The sequence below is a fragment of the Haemaphysalis longicornis genome, unplaced genomic scaffold (assembly GCF_048455015.1).
Source record: "Haemaphysalis longicornis isolate Haplotype H1 unplaced genomic scaffold, Haemaphysalis longicornis Haplotype H1 scaffold_3, whole genome shotgun sequence".
In the NCBI taxonomy this organism is placed as follows: Eukaryota; Metazoa; Arthropoda; class Arachnida; order Ixodida; family Ixodidae; genus Haemaphysalis; species Haemaphysalis longicornis.
This window is the reverse complement of record NW_027526335.1, coordinates 140,719,035-140,736,830: the sequence shown is the minus strand read 5'-3', so window position 1 is coordinate 140,736,830 and position 17,796 is coordinate 140,719,035.

The following is a 17,796-nucleotide window of genomic DNA, read 5'->3' as shown; positions in this document are numbered from 1 at the left end:
CTTAACACACGCACACCAAGCTCTAGATGCATATGGACATGAGCGAAGTGTTGGCGATGCGGCGCCCTGCTTATTTTTATTGCAAATCCCATGAAGTACAAAGAAACATGAAGGGGGTGATAACAATTGTGTGGCAATAGGACAATACCTACCACAGCGTAATGGCTGGCTGTGGCGCTTGCATTTCCTGGCTTTGCACACTGATGAGCATGCTGCGGCCTACAGTGTGCATTGCAATATATACGACAGCATACAACATTTACTTCTCTACAATAAACTCTCTATTACGGTTTCGGCATACAAACCTTTCATCCAGCTAACATCCAAGGGTGTGTTAGAAAGATAGCGTTGTAAGATTTGAAGGACGGACGGTCGAAAACGATGAGTGTGGGTTACCGTTTTTGAGTGAGCGAAGGTAACCGTAGTTTGGAAGCGTTATGGCGCCCGGAGTAAAGAACCTCCGTAATCTGCTAAACCAACATCTCCGGGGTGATAAAAGTTTCGCCGCACCCTGCGTACTCCTCCTTCCCAAATACTCTGAGCCCCACCAAATAAATAGCCTCTTTGCTTTTAGACTTTATCATTCTTGGTCGTCTAACAAACAAGCATGATTGAGTGTAGTTCAGATTCAAATTCCTCAAGCGCTGATACAGTGCGTTGATGCACTCTGACAAATAACAAAGAGGTAGTGACCAGGTTTTCTGAGCTTTTTTCACACAATAATGGTCACAATCCTGATGTAATATTGTATAATGGTCTTTCAGGGTGACAGTTCGATTGGAGAAAAATGGCCCAGAAGCAAAGTACACCGGCGTACCCTTGAATACGAACGATAAATTCACGGTGATCGTCGAAAACACCATCAATGGATGGGACGTGACCGTGAGCTTTGAGGGACCGAACCAAACTCCAAGACACATCCGACGTAACTCAATAGACTACTACACTAGACCGACTTTTAGCTGGAACTGCACTGTGATGCGCATCCTTGCTGTAAGTACACCTAAGCAACGCGAACAAATACCGCGACATGTTATGTAGAGTCCCGACATTTGCTGCCTAGGAAGATGATGAGCGGGCAGTTCCGTGCAGGAGCATGGCTTTGGCCTGATTCTTGCTTCTACAGATCCACTGTTTCCAAGTATCGTTTAAGGCAACAGTGGATAAAACAGTACTTGTGCGACATCGTGCATTTTAATACCTCGCGTTCTAGTAACAAAGGACGACATATATAAAGCACGGGATTACTGTACTTAACTGAATCCCTGTACAAGATTTTTACTTCTACATTCAAGAGTTAGTTTCAATGCCAGACACAATTTTCTAAAAGAAGAAAGGCAATGTAGTGGCGCGATATACCACACGTAATATTTTGCGCTCACTGTGGCGCTTTGACCTTTGTAGGTACAATCCTAAGAAAGGATGTCCACACTGTCCAAGAGCTACTCCAACAGATTGGGGGTATCATAATAAACAAGAGTGGCTTGCTTTCTGATTGCATCTCTTGCCTATCGCGACGTATTGAGAACATCTCAATCTACGGCTGTTGAAATCTCTTACATCTCGAATAGGCCCCAAGCTTGTAGTTCTAATATTACAAAGAAGATTAAGTACTCGATGCGACTTCTTTATTAACGACCAAAACCTTATAGTCTGATTTATTTTTAAAGTTTTTCTGGCCATGTATTTAAGCTATGAAACTTAATGCTTTTGATGTTTAACTTGCAAATAAATAAGAAAAATTTCCGGAAACATTGAAGCAGACTTGTGCGCCACACTTCAGGTAGTGCCCTATGGGTGGTGCTTTGGGAATATTCATACTGAAATTAACTACTATTAATCTTTTCTCATTGTACTGTCCTGCCCAGTTACAACAAAACTAGGGTAAACTAGCCTGGTTCACCCCTGAACTTCCCATCTGGAAGTAAAGTATCGCTGTCCATAAACAAGTACGAGAAGTAGCAGCGTGAAGTAAATGTAGCGACTTTTTTCACAGCGGGTTAGTTCGGTGTGTGACTATTTTGATTAAACTGCCTCAAAATAGCGAGAAACAACATTTTCTGTTGCAGGTATGCGCCCCTATACCTTCTCGCCATCGACCTTAATTGCTACCTCGGTCTTGTAAGAGATTTTACTAACAATTTCACAGACATTTACTTGCATCACACTAAGAGGTATAATAAATCCTGTTTCAGAAGATCTGAACAGTTTCCGCGAAGCTTTTTTCAAACGCTCTAAGGATTCTGATTTCTTCAGAAGCTGTAAAAAGTAAGCATAAATAGTTAAATATCAAAATTTCGCGTGAGGTTTTTTTAGATCGTACACCGTTTTTTAAATTCCTCATATTTCTCACAGGTGACTGTGAAAATAATTCTAGAAAATTTTTACTGCATCTGTGTATATTCAAGAATGTGCAAGAATTCAAGACTTTAGAAAATAAAAAAATTTAGCGGGCTATGGGTCAAGAGACAGAGGCTGGGGTGCTGGTGCTGTTAGCAATCTTATTATCTTCGGGGGTTCCTCAAACATCTAGATTATAGCACTATGCTCTTTGTTTCATTCCGCAGAGTAGAAGCAGATCGCCCACATGCCTGGTGTTTTCTGGTGCAAGGTTCTTGCCCGCTTTGCAGCATATTACTGAATCACTGTATAATATGGGTGTTATTGTGGTAAGGCCTAATAAACTGGAAGAGATGTAGCTGACTGCCCTTGTCTTTCTTCAACCATGCAGACACTCGCAATTTTACTTTTTATTGTTTTTTTTTCAATATTACCTGCCTGAGTGCAAGACCTTTTTAAGGAATAGAAATGAAATAAAGCGGTTGCTGACCGTATTTACAATAACAAAAAAAGAAAAAAAACATGAGCTCAAAGCTTCCCGACAACCTATTTATTCATTTAAAAAGAAGACAAAAGAAAAAGAAACCATAGCAGAGCGAATGACAATCTACACCTTTACGTACGCGCATGGAAATTTTTCTGCAGAAAATTGTTCCTATAAAAATTTTTGCTGTTTCAAAAGGACGTTACGACGACCAACAATGCACACACAGAAGGAATGTACCCGGAAGCAAACACTTACACGTCCGAAAAAAAATCGCAAATCTGTTTTAAGGACAACAGATTCCTGCGGCAGAAACAAGACGCAATTTAAATGCATCGCTTTTGACACATGTATATAAAATATACACTTCAAAATAACGAAGAAAAAACAATTAAAATGAGATGTTCAATGGAATCTTCTTTTGTAAAATTTTGCGATATAGGGCATTGGAATATACTCCAAGACGATTTTACTCGAACTCCAATATACTCCTACTGACGATTTGGAGCACTTGTTTGACAATATCTAACAACCCCTCTGGGAGTGTATAGTATTTTGACATGCATACATACATACCTCCATCCATACATACATACATACATAGTGTGATAAAGTAGAGGTTACTAATTATATAGCGCATTTGACCGAAGTTTGCATTAAAAGTGCTGTCAGCATGATCCTAATGAGTAAACCTTTGGAATGAACCAAACTTGTGTTTTGTTTCCTTGGCCCATTTAATCAAAAGGTTTAGGAGTCCACACATTGCTAAAGTGTACATCGATGGGGACTTTGCAGTCATCACAAAAGACTAATTTATTCAGGAGCGGGTTTTAAATGATCCGCCTACTGCACCTAATATGATGTGGCATGGGCTATGTGACATATCTGAGGAAGAAACCAAATATTAACATCCAGAACAGTGCCCCGACGTGCAGAAAAAATAAACCTGTAATATTGGAAGCACTGTTTAGGCCTAAAAAACTCAGCAATGCTATTTAGGTGTTGCTGGCGAAGTTGTAGCAATGAGCTTTGTTTCATGGATGACTAGTGTGGATTTTTGGAGCTTGTCTGAACCTTCAGAACCCTTTAAAAGAACAGCACGTGCAACTCGCTCATTTTGTTATTTCAAAAGTTGTTGCAGTGAAATGGAATAGAAATTAGCTTCATAGCGCAAAGAATTGAGGTTCGATCGCGACCAAGGGAAGTGGTTTTGTTTTTGGAACCTCTGTTTCGGTACGTTACTCCGTGACCCGATAAAAGGTAGAAAGAAAAACTTAGCTCCTAAGGTGCTCTACACATAAAATAAGGGACCAAACGCTCTCTGGTAGCCTATTTTTTGGAACAAAACACCTCATTATAAGTATAAAGCTTCATAATGAACTCGCTAGCATAGCAAAACAATGCGTGTGTGCCTGTGTAGTAATGTTTGTGACAACCATCGGTAGCCTATTATGAAAGGGCCTACTTTTTCGGCTTTTCTGTGGGTATCACAGCATTAATGTATCCAATATTATAATAGGTGTTACACTTGGCTGCGCAGATTAAAAAAAATGTTTTTGGCAGGTCGCAAATTTTGGATTCTGAATTGTTGTCCTTCTGCTTCTCCTCACCTATCATGACCGCCCACCAACAAGCTTTTGCTAATAAAATGTTAAAGCGGCGAATTTTTGTATATGTGTGGCCCGCTTTAGAGTATATGTGGCCGAATAACTATTCATTGTTTCTCGTATATTTCACTAGAATTGAAAACAGCAATACAAAATGCATACCCTTGCTGGTTCAAGCCCATTCTGACACACGTCAATGGCAATATCTTACTAGATGGTTTGATTGGTCATATGCCCCGGTAAAATACCGACATATTTCAACAGAGCACATTTATGTGACTCGGATTTTGTTCCTAAAGCGTCAAGTTTAGCGTGCGCTGAACGAGATTTTGCCCCCAAGAACCATCAAAATCCCACGGCAGACTCTCAACAGATGTTACTGTTGGTCATACCACCGTGCTGTAATTGCCTAAATTTGTTTCCCTTGTTGGCTCGGCACTTGGAATTGTGGCCTCGAGGCTAGACCATGCGAAAGACCTAGTGTGAAGAAAGTATCCTACTTATTTGGTGCAATGAATAACAACGCTTGCTGTTGGGTGTGGTTGCCCTGTCACACAAGCTGCAATGAAGTGGTGCTCCAAAACTCGTTATCCTGGAAAATGGTGGTATCCCTGGTTGGCACGAATAACGATTTTGGCTAAAAATGGCAGCACCGCCACTCCGTAGATCGTGCCGAGGGTGCGGAGCAGGGCGACTCGAAATGACATCCAAGTTACTCCCCAAGTGACATCGGAGTTGCGCCACGGCCATGATGCGGTTTGAGCTGCGAGTTTCGCCACAAATATTTCTTAAATGAATCTGCAACTCATGGTTCAAATCGCAATAGGCTTGATATTTGTTTGATGGTGGTGGGCGCGCGGATGAACGCTGACAGATATTGGGAGGTCGGAAGGTACTCCCCACCATTACAGGCAAGGGAGTAAACCGTTTGACACTCGTGTACTTACGGTCGAAGCCCAATGGGTAAGACGACTGACACAAACTCTGTCTGGTCTACCAGGCCCAGGCTCGAATCCTGGGGTCCTGTGTGATTTTTGGGATTGACAATTCTATGCTCACGGACGCGGACGGACATTGTGTGGTCCTAAGCTCCTCCGCGCATAAAATGGCATAAAAAATTAGCATTGTTGTGCCAACCCAGCAGCACAAGTGCGAGCAGTTGTGATCAGCTGCGTGTCAAGAATACCTTTGCTGCATAATACGGCTGTAGAAGTCGACCTGCCCTGATTTCAAGAAAGGTAGAATAAAATGAATACTCTATATTTTCAGAGAATGGTTTGCTGAATGGTAGACCACGGCATCCTTAGCTGCTTTTCTGTGCTCAGTGGTTGATGTTGTGCAGCATTACTGCATCATGAGTTCATGATTTTGGCAGGTATTTTACTCTTCAATACGTAGCCTGATAACCGAGTTACCATGCCACAACAACATCGTTAGCAAGCCACAACAAAACGCAAATGTAATGTCACCTTGTACGCGGCACCGCATTTCTAGCAAACATAAATAAATTATTTTTTTCTGCAAAACAAAAGACAGTGCTTCGCCACATTACCAATTTTTTTATACGACGCCCGATCTACAGAACTTTTTTGACAATTTAGGTCTCCTTCTGTGGAGTTTATGTAATTACAATCTTGAGATGAAACGCCACCAGGCTGCGGAGTACAATATAAATGTTTCCCGAGTTTATACGACCTGGCACCTCCATTGAAAGTTCTGTATAATATCAGACGTCAATTTCCTTGGATAATGTCAATCCCACGTACAAAACATTGACTTTGCGGGATACACTACTATATGTCAGGTCTCTTCAATAATTTAGCAAGCGAAAATATCGGATGAAATATTATGTGCGACCGAAAATCACAACAGCATGTTACGCAAGAGAGAATTTATTTATAACACTAATAAATTTCTGTTGGCTATGCATACCAAAATTAAACATCTTTGTATAAACTTCTCTCGGAAACATTTCTTTTGACACAATTTTTTGTTCTTTTTTTTCTCACCAAAAACGTGTTTTTAGTTTGTTGCATGAAACTACTATTTCTCAGGCCGTTTGTTTTATTACAAAGGTTGCTTCTTCCTCCACCCGGTAATTTCCCCCATTTATGGATGTGAATCTACCACTGCAACGGGTATACAGTGGTGAGGTACATTAAAAATATATGTATCCTGATTAGGAGTATATATATATATATATTGTAAAAGGGAATAGCAGTCACAATGGTAGTTGATCGTGGGGGTTTATTTGAGGCGTAGCGTAAGGCAACGGGCCGAGCGTAGGTCCAGCCGGTATCAGCTCGTGAGCGTGAACGTCCGAGTCGGGCCTTCGTCGTCTTCATGATAATCCTCAGGGCATACCCGATCGGGCAAATGGCGCTTCGGCATCTAATATTGTTGTGCAGCGTTAACTCTTCTCGTAACAATTGCCCCCGGTGCAAAAGGAGCCATCCTGGCTACTGAAGGGCCCAACAAAACTAGAGGGTCGTAGTATGGCTTTAACCGATCCACGTGAACAATTTCACGCCCTCGGCGGCGATTATCTGTAATTTGTGCAACTGGTTCCACAAGGTAATTGACGGGCGAAGTTCGCTCAATGACTCTGTACGGGCCATGGTACTTGGTGGTCAGTTTTGAGGAGAGACCGGGTGTTGAGCAGGGCACCCCAAGCCACACAAGGGAGCCGGGATCAAAACTGCGATCTTTGACGCATTCGTCGTGACGATGCTTTTGGCGCTGCTGATCGGTCGATGTAAACGAACGGGCCAGTCGACGGCATTCCTCGGCGCGACGAGGAAGGTCTGAAATCGGCGTAAATTCTGTTGCGTCGGGCTTGTAGGAGAGTATCGTGTCGATTGTGCAGGACGGCTCTCGTCTATACAACAAGAAAAACGGCGAGAATCCCGTGGTCGTCTGCGTTGCCGTATTGTAAGCAAATGTTACAAACGGGAGTGCGAGGTCCCACTTCGATTGGTTGGCAGACAAGTACATGGAGAGCATGTCACCAAGGGTGCGATTGAAGCGTTCCGTGATCCTGTTCGTTTGTGGATGGTATGATGTCATAGTCCGATGAACGACGTGACACTCAGAGAGCAGTGCTTCAATAACCTCAGACAAGAAAACCCGCCCTCGGTCACTGAGAAGCTCCTGAGGTGCCCCGTGTCGAAGAACAAAGCGGCGAAGCAGGCAAGACGCTACGTCACGAGCCGTGGCGGCCGGAAGAGCATCTGTTTCGGCGTAACGAGTAAGGTGATCCACGGCGACAATGATCCATCGGTTTCCAGCTGCAGTAGACGGAAATGGGCCATACAGGTCGATGCCCACACGTTCGAATGGCTTTGCTGGGCATGGTAGTGGCTGCAAACGACCGGCGAGGCGGGGCGGTGGCGATTTTCGGCGTTGACATTCAGGGCAAGAGCGCACGTATTTGCGCACGAAGGTATACATGCCACGCCAGTAGTATCGCAGGCGAAAACGCTCATAGGTCTTTAGTACGCCAGCATCACCGCAACTTGGATCAGCGTGAAATGAGGTGCATATGTCGCTGCGCAAATGACGGGGTATCACCAGCAGCCACTTTCGGCCGTCGGAGCAGTAGTTGCGGCGGTAGAGTAGCTGGTCACGGAGGGCAAAGTGAGAAACCTGTCGGCGTAGGGCCCGAGATCCCCCGGCAGGCGATGTACCGGAGAGCATCTCAATAAGAGAAGCAATCCACGGGTCCGTGCGTTGCTCGGTTGACATGTTGCTGACTGCAAGAGGCGACAGGCGTAAGTCACTGCCACTTGAGGCAAGGCAGGAGACTTCAGCAGGCACTGCTGAGCGTGAAAGAGCATCAGCGTCAGAGTGCTTGCGACCTGAACGGTAAATGACCCGGATGTCGTATTCTTGCAGTCGAAGAGCCCACCGACCAAGACGACCCGATGGATCCTTGAGGGAAGAGAGCCAACAGAGTGCATGATGATCGGTGACGACATCGAATGGGCGACCATATAAGTACGGGCGGAACTTGCCCAGTGCCCAAATTATCGCCAAGCACTCCTTCTCTGTTACAGAGTAGTTCGATTGGGCTTTCGTCAGCGTACGGCTCGCGTATGCTACGACGTACTCGTCAAAACCGGGCTTTCGTTGGGCAAGCACGGCACCGAGGCCGATCCCACTAGCATCAGTGTGGACCTCGGTTGGGGCGGACGGGTCGAGGTGCCGCAGTATCGGCGGGGATGTGAGTAGGCGCCGCAGCGTCACAAATGCTTCGTCGCAGGAGGGTGACCATGCAGATATGTCACTGGCACCACCGAGCAGCTGAGTTAAAGGCGAAATTATGCTGGCGAAGTTGCGTACGAAGCGTCTAAAATACAAGCAAAGACCGATAAAGCTCCGAAGCGCCTTTATAGAGGTCGGCTTCGGAAATTCGGCTACGGCTCTCAGCTTCGTATCATTTGGGAGGATCCCGTCCTTCGAAACGACGTGTCCCAGGATCGTCAGTTTCCACGCAGGAAAACGACACTTTTTCAGATTCAGCTGCAGCCCAGCTCTTGCAAGGCAGGTCAAAACTAGCCGCAGGCGGCCGAGGTGCGTTTTGAAGTCCGAAGAGAAAACAACGACGTCGTCCAGATAGCAAAGACACGTCTTCCACTTTAGTCCGCTCAAAATACTGCCCATCATTCGCTCGAAGGTGGCAGGAGCGTTGCAAAGCCCGAACGGCAATACATTAAATTCATAAAGGCCGTCAGGGGTAATAAACGCAGTTTTCTCTCGATCTGCTTCCGCCATCGGGACCTGCCAGTACCCGGAGCGAAGGTCTAGCAACGAGAAGTATTCTGCTCCGTGTAAACAGTAGAGGGCGTCGTCGATGCAGGTGAGGGGATACACGTCCTTGCGGGTTATGGTGTTCAAACGGCAGTAGTCGACGCAAAACCGAATGGACCCATCTTTTTTTTTTACAAGAACCACGGGTGACTCCCAGGGACTCTTGGAGGGACGAATAATGTCACGCTGAAGCATGTCATTCACGTGGTCCTCAATGGTGCGGCGCTCTGCCGGTTATACACGATACGGTCGTTGTCGAAGGGGGCATGCGAGCCAGTATCGATGGCGTGGCTCACAACGGACGTACGGCCAAGAGAACTTTGCCCACTATTGAAAGACGAAGAAAACTGGCTCAGAAGTGCAGTAAGCTGCGCTCGTTGGGTGGCGTCCAAATTTTCGTCGATTGAGCGGCAGAAAATCTCACGAAAAATGTTTCGTCCCGTGTGCATGGCGTAGTAGCGCTCAGCTCGTCGACTTGGAGATGGGGCGCATCATCAAGAAGCTCCGTAACAAGACGGGGATCGACCGGCTCTACAAAGCTGAGTGTTTCGCCTTGTAAAAGGGCGCACGAAGTCGTCGACTGGTTCGTAATCATCATTGCACTCGCGTCATTGCGAATCGTCAAAAGGGCGAGGGGTAGCGGAACACATCTGCGGCGGAAGAAAATGTCGGACGGCGTAAAAAGCACCGTGGCCTCAGGAATAGATGTGCAGCAAAGAGGAAAGAAAACGGAAGAACGGGGTTGGACGACAGTGTCTTCGGCGATGACCACCTTGGCGTTGGGAGCACAGAATGAATCTTCCAAGAGAGGCGAAAACTCGACTTCGGCAGGTGCACACCGTATGACGGCATGATGGCGCGGCAAAAATTCCCAACCCATGATTACATCATGAGAGCAAGACGGCAACACGACAAGGTGTAGAGAATATTCTGAATAACGACACGGGCCGTGCATGCTGCTATGGGCATAATCTGTTGTGCACTGGCGGTGCGCAAGGATAGTCCGGAAAGTGGCGTCAGAACCTTTCGGATTGAGCGGCATAGGTCGGCGTCAACGACACAAAAAGCAGCCCCAGTGTCGATTAGGGCAGTAGTGGGGATACCTTCAACAAATACATCAATAACATTTTCAGGCGGAACGTGAGGACTTTTAGCTTTCGAGGGCGACGCAGCTCTTCCCTCGGGAACTGCGGCTGTTAGTTTTCCTCCCCAGTGCTGGCAGAGCGGCGCCGCATAGGCGACAGCGAGCGACGACGTGGAGAAGGAGATCGGCGGTTGGTGGACGTAGTAGAGCGGTCAGGCGGAAGCGACGTCAGCGGCGGATCAGAGGCGACTGGATACATTGGCTGCGGAACAATATACGGCTGGGCGTAAGCGGGGTCGTAGTACGGAGCCTGTTGGAAGGTGTTCGGAGGCGGCGTACGACGGCGGCAGTAGCGAGCTACATGTCCAGCGATTCCGCATACAAAGCATATAGGACGATTGTCCTGCGTACGCCACGTGCGCGTGGGAGGAGGGCTACCCACAACCGTTTGAAGACGACTCGCCGGCACGACATTCGGAATCAAAGTGGTCTGCAACGGACGCAGTGGCACCCCAGGCTGGGCTGGTGGAGCAGGCGGGTGCATCACTCGAGGGTTGACCGAAGCAGCAGGCCGCAGAGGTGAGCTCCATGCAGCTTCGGCGTACGTTATGGGACCGGCGACCGGCCCCTGGTAATGGGCAGTTGGTAGTGCCTCAGCGACCTCTTCTTGTACCACGTGCCTCAGTGCAGGAGCTAGAGGGGACGACAGTTCCGTGGTGTACGGCAGGAGGGACACCTGGCGAGCCACCTCTTCCCGAATAAAATCCTTCACCCGGGTGAACAGCGTCGGGTCGTTTGTGTAGGTGACAGCCAAACTCGACAGGGGCTCGGCTTGAGCGCAAGCTTGCCGAGTTAAGGCCCGTTGCTTTCGAAGCTCGTCAAAGCTCTGACACAAACGTACGACGCCGGCTATCGTTTGGGGATCCTTGGACAGCAGCATCTGGAACGCGTCATCGTCCACTCCTTTAAGGACGTGCCTGACCTTGTTCGTTTCCGTTATCGACGGGTCGACCCACTTGCACAAGTCAACCACGTCCTCGATATAGCTGGTGAATGTTTCCCCAGCTTGTTGGCCGCGTACACGCAACTGCTGCTCGGCATGGAGTTTGCGTACAGCTAGGCGGCCGAATGCTGCCACAAAGCGGGTGCGGAAGGCAGACCAGGTAGAAATGTCTGATTCATTGTTCGCGTACCACCGCCGGGCGAGCTTATCAAGGGCGTAAAACACGTTATGCAGCATTAGTCGGATCATTTCATTTGTTGTCGGCACTCACACGCTCATAGGACGACAGCCAGTCTTCGACATCAGTGTCGTCCTCGCCAGTGAATATGGTTGGGTCCCGCTGTCGCATCGTGCAAGAGCAGATCACGGGTGCGCCCGACAGCGCAGGGGGCTGGCTGGTGTCTCGGTGGTTCAGCTCGGGCAGTGTCCGGTTGCGAAGCTCCAGTGTGCAACCGAGACCCTTGACCTCCACCACTTGTAAAGGGGAATAGTAGTCACAATGGTAGTTGATCGTAGGGGTTTATTTGAGGCGTAGCGTAAGGCAACGGGCCGAGAGTAGGTCCAGCCGGTATCAGCACGTGAGCGTGAACGTCCTAGTCGGGCCTTCGTCGTCTTCAGGATAATCCTCAGGGCATACCCGATCGGGCAAATGGCGCTTCGGCATCTAATATTGTTGTGCAGCGTTAACTCTTCTCGTTACAATATATATATTATGTGTTTATCTGCATTCTTATTATGAATGTATATCCGAGTGTACAAAAGATTACTTTTGTGCATTTTATTTTTAATCAGATACACAAACGTCTACATCAATCTTTTGTGTATGCTCTCTTTATCCAATTTCTGTAAAAGTTCAACCATGTGTATTCATTTTTTGCCATTGTTTTCGCTTTCAAAGCACAGTGCAGAAACCCCGTCAAACTGCTTTTATAGCTTTCTGTTTCTATGTTTATTACCTTACCTTTGTAGTATAATATAATGCTTAATAAGCAAAATTCGAACATTCTGCGCCCTGTTTGAAGCACTCAGATGTGCTTGAACGACTGTAGAGAGAAAAAACCCCACCGAAATCTGTCAGGAGGATGACTGGTTGTTCGTAGCGCAAAATTATGCTGTGAAGGAGGACGTTTGCAAATTCCGATGCTGAGCCAGGTCGAATGCGCGCAGTTTCGGCGTATATTTTAAATCAAGGACAGCCGTAAGTATCTATCGGCGTCTACACTGTGTCGCCGGTAGCGGTCCATAAGAGTCAATGCCGACGCTGTCAAAGGGAGCCGAAGGGCAAGGAAGAGGCTGCAGTAGTCCGGTCGGAGGAGCAGCCCAGCGTTCCCGGTGCTGGAAAGAGACGCACAGGCGAACGTAATTTTTTATTTGTTTATTTGTTTATTTATCTATTTATTTATTTTTTTATGACACCCTCAGGGCCAAAGGTATTACACAGGGCAGTGGGGATAGAATACAAGTAAACAAAAAATAAATAAATTACGACATAAACCAATTATACAATATTAGTCAAATCACCGAGAGAAAGAAAACTCAAACGTCCCTAGAGGAGATACGTTATACAGCTCCTATATATACAATTTCAGCTCTAAAATTTCGGAAGTGTTCGTTATCAATAATAGATACAGCACTACAAGGAAGGCGAATCTATTACCGACTAGTCTTGGGCAAGAAAGAGTAAGAGAAAAGCTGTGTGTTGCAAATGCCAGTTGCATCTTTCTTGCTATGGTCGAAACCATCAGATCCATAATTCGGTGTAGCGAAAACTGCTCACGCAGAAAGTGGTGATGACACAATTTGTGAAAAAGAGTTAGTAGAGAAGTTTAAGTGTAATGCCGTTCAGACAGGAATCGGAGGACAAGGTTAATTTTAATGCAGTAATACTTGCTGTTCGATTGTAGTTCAATAGAATAAGCTTAAGCTATTTTGAACAAGTTCTAGATGATTTTTAAGTTTATCCTGACCTGTGTCCTATGCCGAGCATGCGTAATTCAGTTGGAAATGTATTAGTATTTTCTATAGCATTAGTTTAGGTTGTGATGGCACCATTTAAAAAGTACGACGTAACTAACCTAACATGCGGTATGTGTTGCTAATTACGTACCCGCGGTGAAGGTTCCAGGTTAAGTTTTTAGTAACGTGGATGCCAAGGTATTTAAAAGATGTAACCGATTCTAGTTGGACACCATCAAGATAAAAGTGTTGTGGTACAGTGTTCGAAATACGCATTAGTTTATATTTCTTAATGTCCAGTTCTATTTACCAAGCTGTGAAGCAGTTATAACAGCGTTAAGGAAAGATGTCAATATGGGGGTGTCATTGTCACTGATTGTTTTACGAAAAGTAACACAGTCATCTACAAATATAAGAATACTCGAATTTAATGGGGGGGCCACAGCTGTAGAGAGGCCCTGGCCAAAAGTGGCGGCTATTTATCCGTTGGCATTAGTTACGGGTTCAAGGCACCCAATGCGTTGCTGCATTGTTATATTCTTTAAAGATACGACGCTGAAGTGAAGCGGGTGCTACAGGGACCCACTTGGTGCCACCAGTATGGTAATTTCGGCGGAAAAGAACACCTTGTAGGAGTAAAAACGTGGTGAGTTGACAACGTGCAAGGCTGTTCGAAGGTGGTTCGAGGTAGTCAATGAGGGGGACGCCGCAGTGTACCTCGGGCAAATCACCATGTTTGTCAATCCTGGAGAAAAGGAGGAGCACCAAAAAATTTTTAGCGAGGCTTTCCTGTGCGGCAGCCAATTGGAGACAATAGAAAACGAGACAGAATATCTGCCTTCATATACTCATTTGACTCTGAGAACCTAGCGACCGAGGTGCTCAGAAGCTTTTTCTTGGAAGATAATCAGCATAGTGCATGGGTGTCTCTGGCCACCGTAAAACAACAGTCATGGAGGTAAGGGCAATATTTTTGAACGGCCGAAACAACGGCAAGACATTACTATTCTCTGATGGAGTAACTTTTTGGCTGGTGTCAACGAACGATTAGCCTAGAAAACAACCATATCACGGAGATGGGCATCTCTTTGAAGGAGAACTCCGCCAATTCTGTGGTCACTCGCTTTGTGTGCAGGATAGTGGGCTTGTTTTCATCAAAGTGGCAGTGTACCGGGCTAGACGTTAGGGCGGTGAATAAAAGGCTTGTGGAAACTCACTCGACCAAACGTGAGCTGTGCCAGACTGCAGGAGCTGGTACGGGGGGGACAATGTGCAGTGCTCGAGAGACACGTACCCACCGGATGTGCGCGAGTGTGTGTGTTCGACGGACATCAACCACCAAAGAAGGGTCATCCAGCGGCTCGAAGCGGCCTTAGCCAAGCAAAGGCGAAATAGCGACCCAAACACGACCGACCCCAGACAGGGGAAGAAGTGGACGGGGAGCTCAAGTAGCCCGAGCAAGGCGGGCACGAAGCCTCGTGGTCTACACCCGGACTTATAGAAATCTATAAGTTAGACTAGGGAGCAGCTACGAGCCCTGCGCGGTCAAGCCGGCTCCTAACACGCAGGATGTGTTTCAATAAAGTCTTTTCTCTCTCTCTCTCTCACAAGGATGTTGGACTCGCGGCTATAATTTTTTAGTGGTGTATGCGCGGGCAGCGGATGAGCAAAAGATCTGGTGCATGCGCGGGTAGCGGATGAGCAAAAAATCTGGTGCAGCTGCGTGGTGAAATTGGCCCATTCAGTGAAACGGTATTCGTACTTTAAAAACCACGTCTTCTACACGTCATAAAAAACCCAACATCTTGCAGCTTCGAGTGGTCGTCCGACCTATTAAAAGTGCTGGCTCGTACATAGCTGTCGAGATACTCTTCAGCGCCCTCTCCACCCAGGACAGCTGACATGGTGGGTCCAGCTGGCGGATGGTGAAGTCTGGTGGGAATCTGCACTGTTGGTAGGTTCCCCTGTCGTTGGCATGCTACCCAACCTGCCCTTCCCTTTCCCATGCGGCCATCCACTCCTAATAAAGTTCCGCTCCTTCCTTGGCATGGCCTCTTGGGCTCCGAGACGACCCGAACGCAGCTCTAGGAATAGGACTTGAGCGGTGGACGGCGGGATTGAGATGCACCCTCCACCACTTGAGAGACGACAGTTCGCGTGGCCGTTTATGTCGGGCGAAGGAACCAGCCACGAGTTGATGATGACTATTTAAAGGAAACCATGATGTCTAGTCTATGGGTTCCTAGCCCTGATGATAGTGGGGGATTATGCAGAAGCGCCAGTTACAAGGTACAAGGAGTGTAGCCAAAGGATCTTACAGCACCACCGCAGCACGCACCTGAGGCTTTTGGAGATTGTCACATACAACAGGTTAGTTTTCTACTCATCTGCGGCCACAAACTTCAGCATAAATCTTTCAAGGTCCAGCAGTACTAAGACGCAGGGGCGCCTCATTACTGCTGCTTTAGGACGCCCCTGCTCTTGCCCTTTTCACATGCTTCCTCATTGTTCCACTTACCGTACAGGCAGCATGTGGAAGCTCGACCACAGTGGCATGAGCTGCGTCTCGATTATTCTAATAAATGAAGAAATTGGTCTCCCAGCGACTGTCACCAATCCGTAAACAAACCGGATCATTCTTGTGGACAGCTTATATAGCTATACGGCCGAAACATTCTGCCATTCAACGCGGATTTTCTTTCACCTGGTTGGACAGCCATGGCCCTTCGGCATTCCTGCCGCCCCCAGCCCTCTGCGTGGTGTTGGAGTGTCCCGTCTCACTCTGGACGCTTTTTTTACACTAAATAGCTGTGTTATCAGTTTTTCTCCTTCAAGGGCGCTGCGGAAGGCTACCCAAAAGCGGTTAGACTAGACAGTTAATCTCAGCGGACAACATGGCAACAGGGAGCAGCACCCAGAGTAGTATATTTTTCGCAAACCTCTGGTTACTCAGCGTACTTTTCGGAGGAAAAGCGCTGACGGGGGATCTTTCGGGAGCTGTAAGGGAGCACGTTGTACCCGCGCTGTTTAAGGGCTCAGCAGTCAGGGCGAAATTGGGGGAACCCCGGCCATACGAGCCCGCTCTTCTCCACTCTGGCCAATGGGCTCGCAAAGAGGAACAGACACAGTCCGTGTGCTCGCAGGTTGGCACCACATATCGTGATTGCCAGGTGTTAGGAAGGGCCTATATTCAAACGATGATACTGAAGAGCAACCCGAGGTTATTTGCCGGCAGCTGGAATTGCATGCGGGTGTTTCGCTAGAGTTTTGAAAACAGTATTTAGAAGTCATTATATGCATTATGTATTTTAGGTACCATTGCAAATGCTGTATCAATGAGTTAACATTCAGGGCTGTGGTGTCCTCCAGTTACGTTTGTAAAACGTATGAGTTAATATTCAGGTCTGTGTTGTACTCCAGTTACGTTTGTAAAACGCATAAATAACATAACTTGAGCAAGCTGAAGTGGTTGTTAACTCTCGCAGTTTTCACAGACTCGTAGGCTTTTACACGAAAGTATAACAGTGAGGTTGCGTTTTTATATTTCTACCTCGTTTCTTGCTTCTTAGGTTACTAACTTGGTGATAAAAAATAAAACGAAAGCGTTACGTACAGCTCAGACATGGGGTATAGGATTGCGAGCTTATAAATATATCCGACGTGATGCATGAGAGTATGAGGGTACTGAATTTGGTAAAACAATCGAAGCAGCTAGAAGTCAGCTTTTAGCTTTACTGCCATTCATGCCATTCAATATCAGCCTAAATGAGAGGAGGTGCAGGATATTTATGGTCTGTGAAGCTGGTAAGCTTCAAGCTCGAGCCAATGATATTGAGGCTCGCGTACCAATATTCTTTACACTGAACAATCGGATCCACAAATGCTACATAATAGTGTTACCGACTACAGCATTTCGTTCTACTACGCTGCCTCTTCCTTAGTCGCCTCTGAAATCCACAAACCACCGGTTCGTGACAGTCTATCAACGATCACTCAATGAGCAGGTAAATCACGGCAAACCTGTCTTTTGTCCTTGTTCCTTGTTGAGCCCTTAGGGCAATTTTTGCCAGAGGAGCAGAAAGGCATAGGGTGCAGCATTTCTTTTCTGCGTAAATAAGAAAGAAGGTCATCTTCTAGAAATTTCCTGGAAAACCAAGAAATTGGTGCACAACGCTGACAAGAATGTTTTAACGTTATTATTTAAATCAGACATTCCTAAATGAAGGGGTCACATAAAGAGAATACGCACCAAAAAGAAACAGTGTGGATCTTAATAAACGAGCATTGCGGTAATAGGTAGAAAAAGGTAAATGTCCACTTGAAGTCCCGATGCGGGAAAAAGAATGCTAGGAAGAAAGTTGTTTATATTTAGGTGATGGCGAGATAGAAACAATGAAAACTTCCTCTTGAAACTTCGCACGTTTTTCTGTAGTTGAACGAAACGGTGACGGCAAAGCCTGCATTTTTATTCCATGACTTCTCATGTGACACATTCTCAGTTTTACTGAACAGC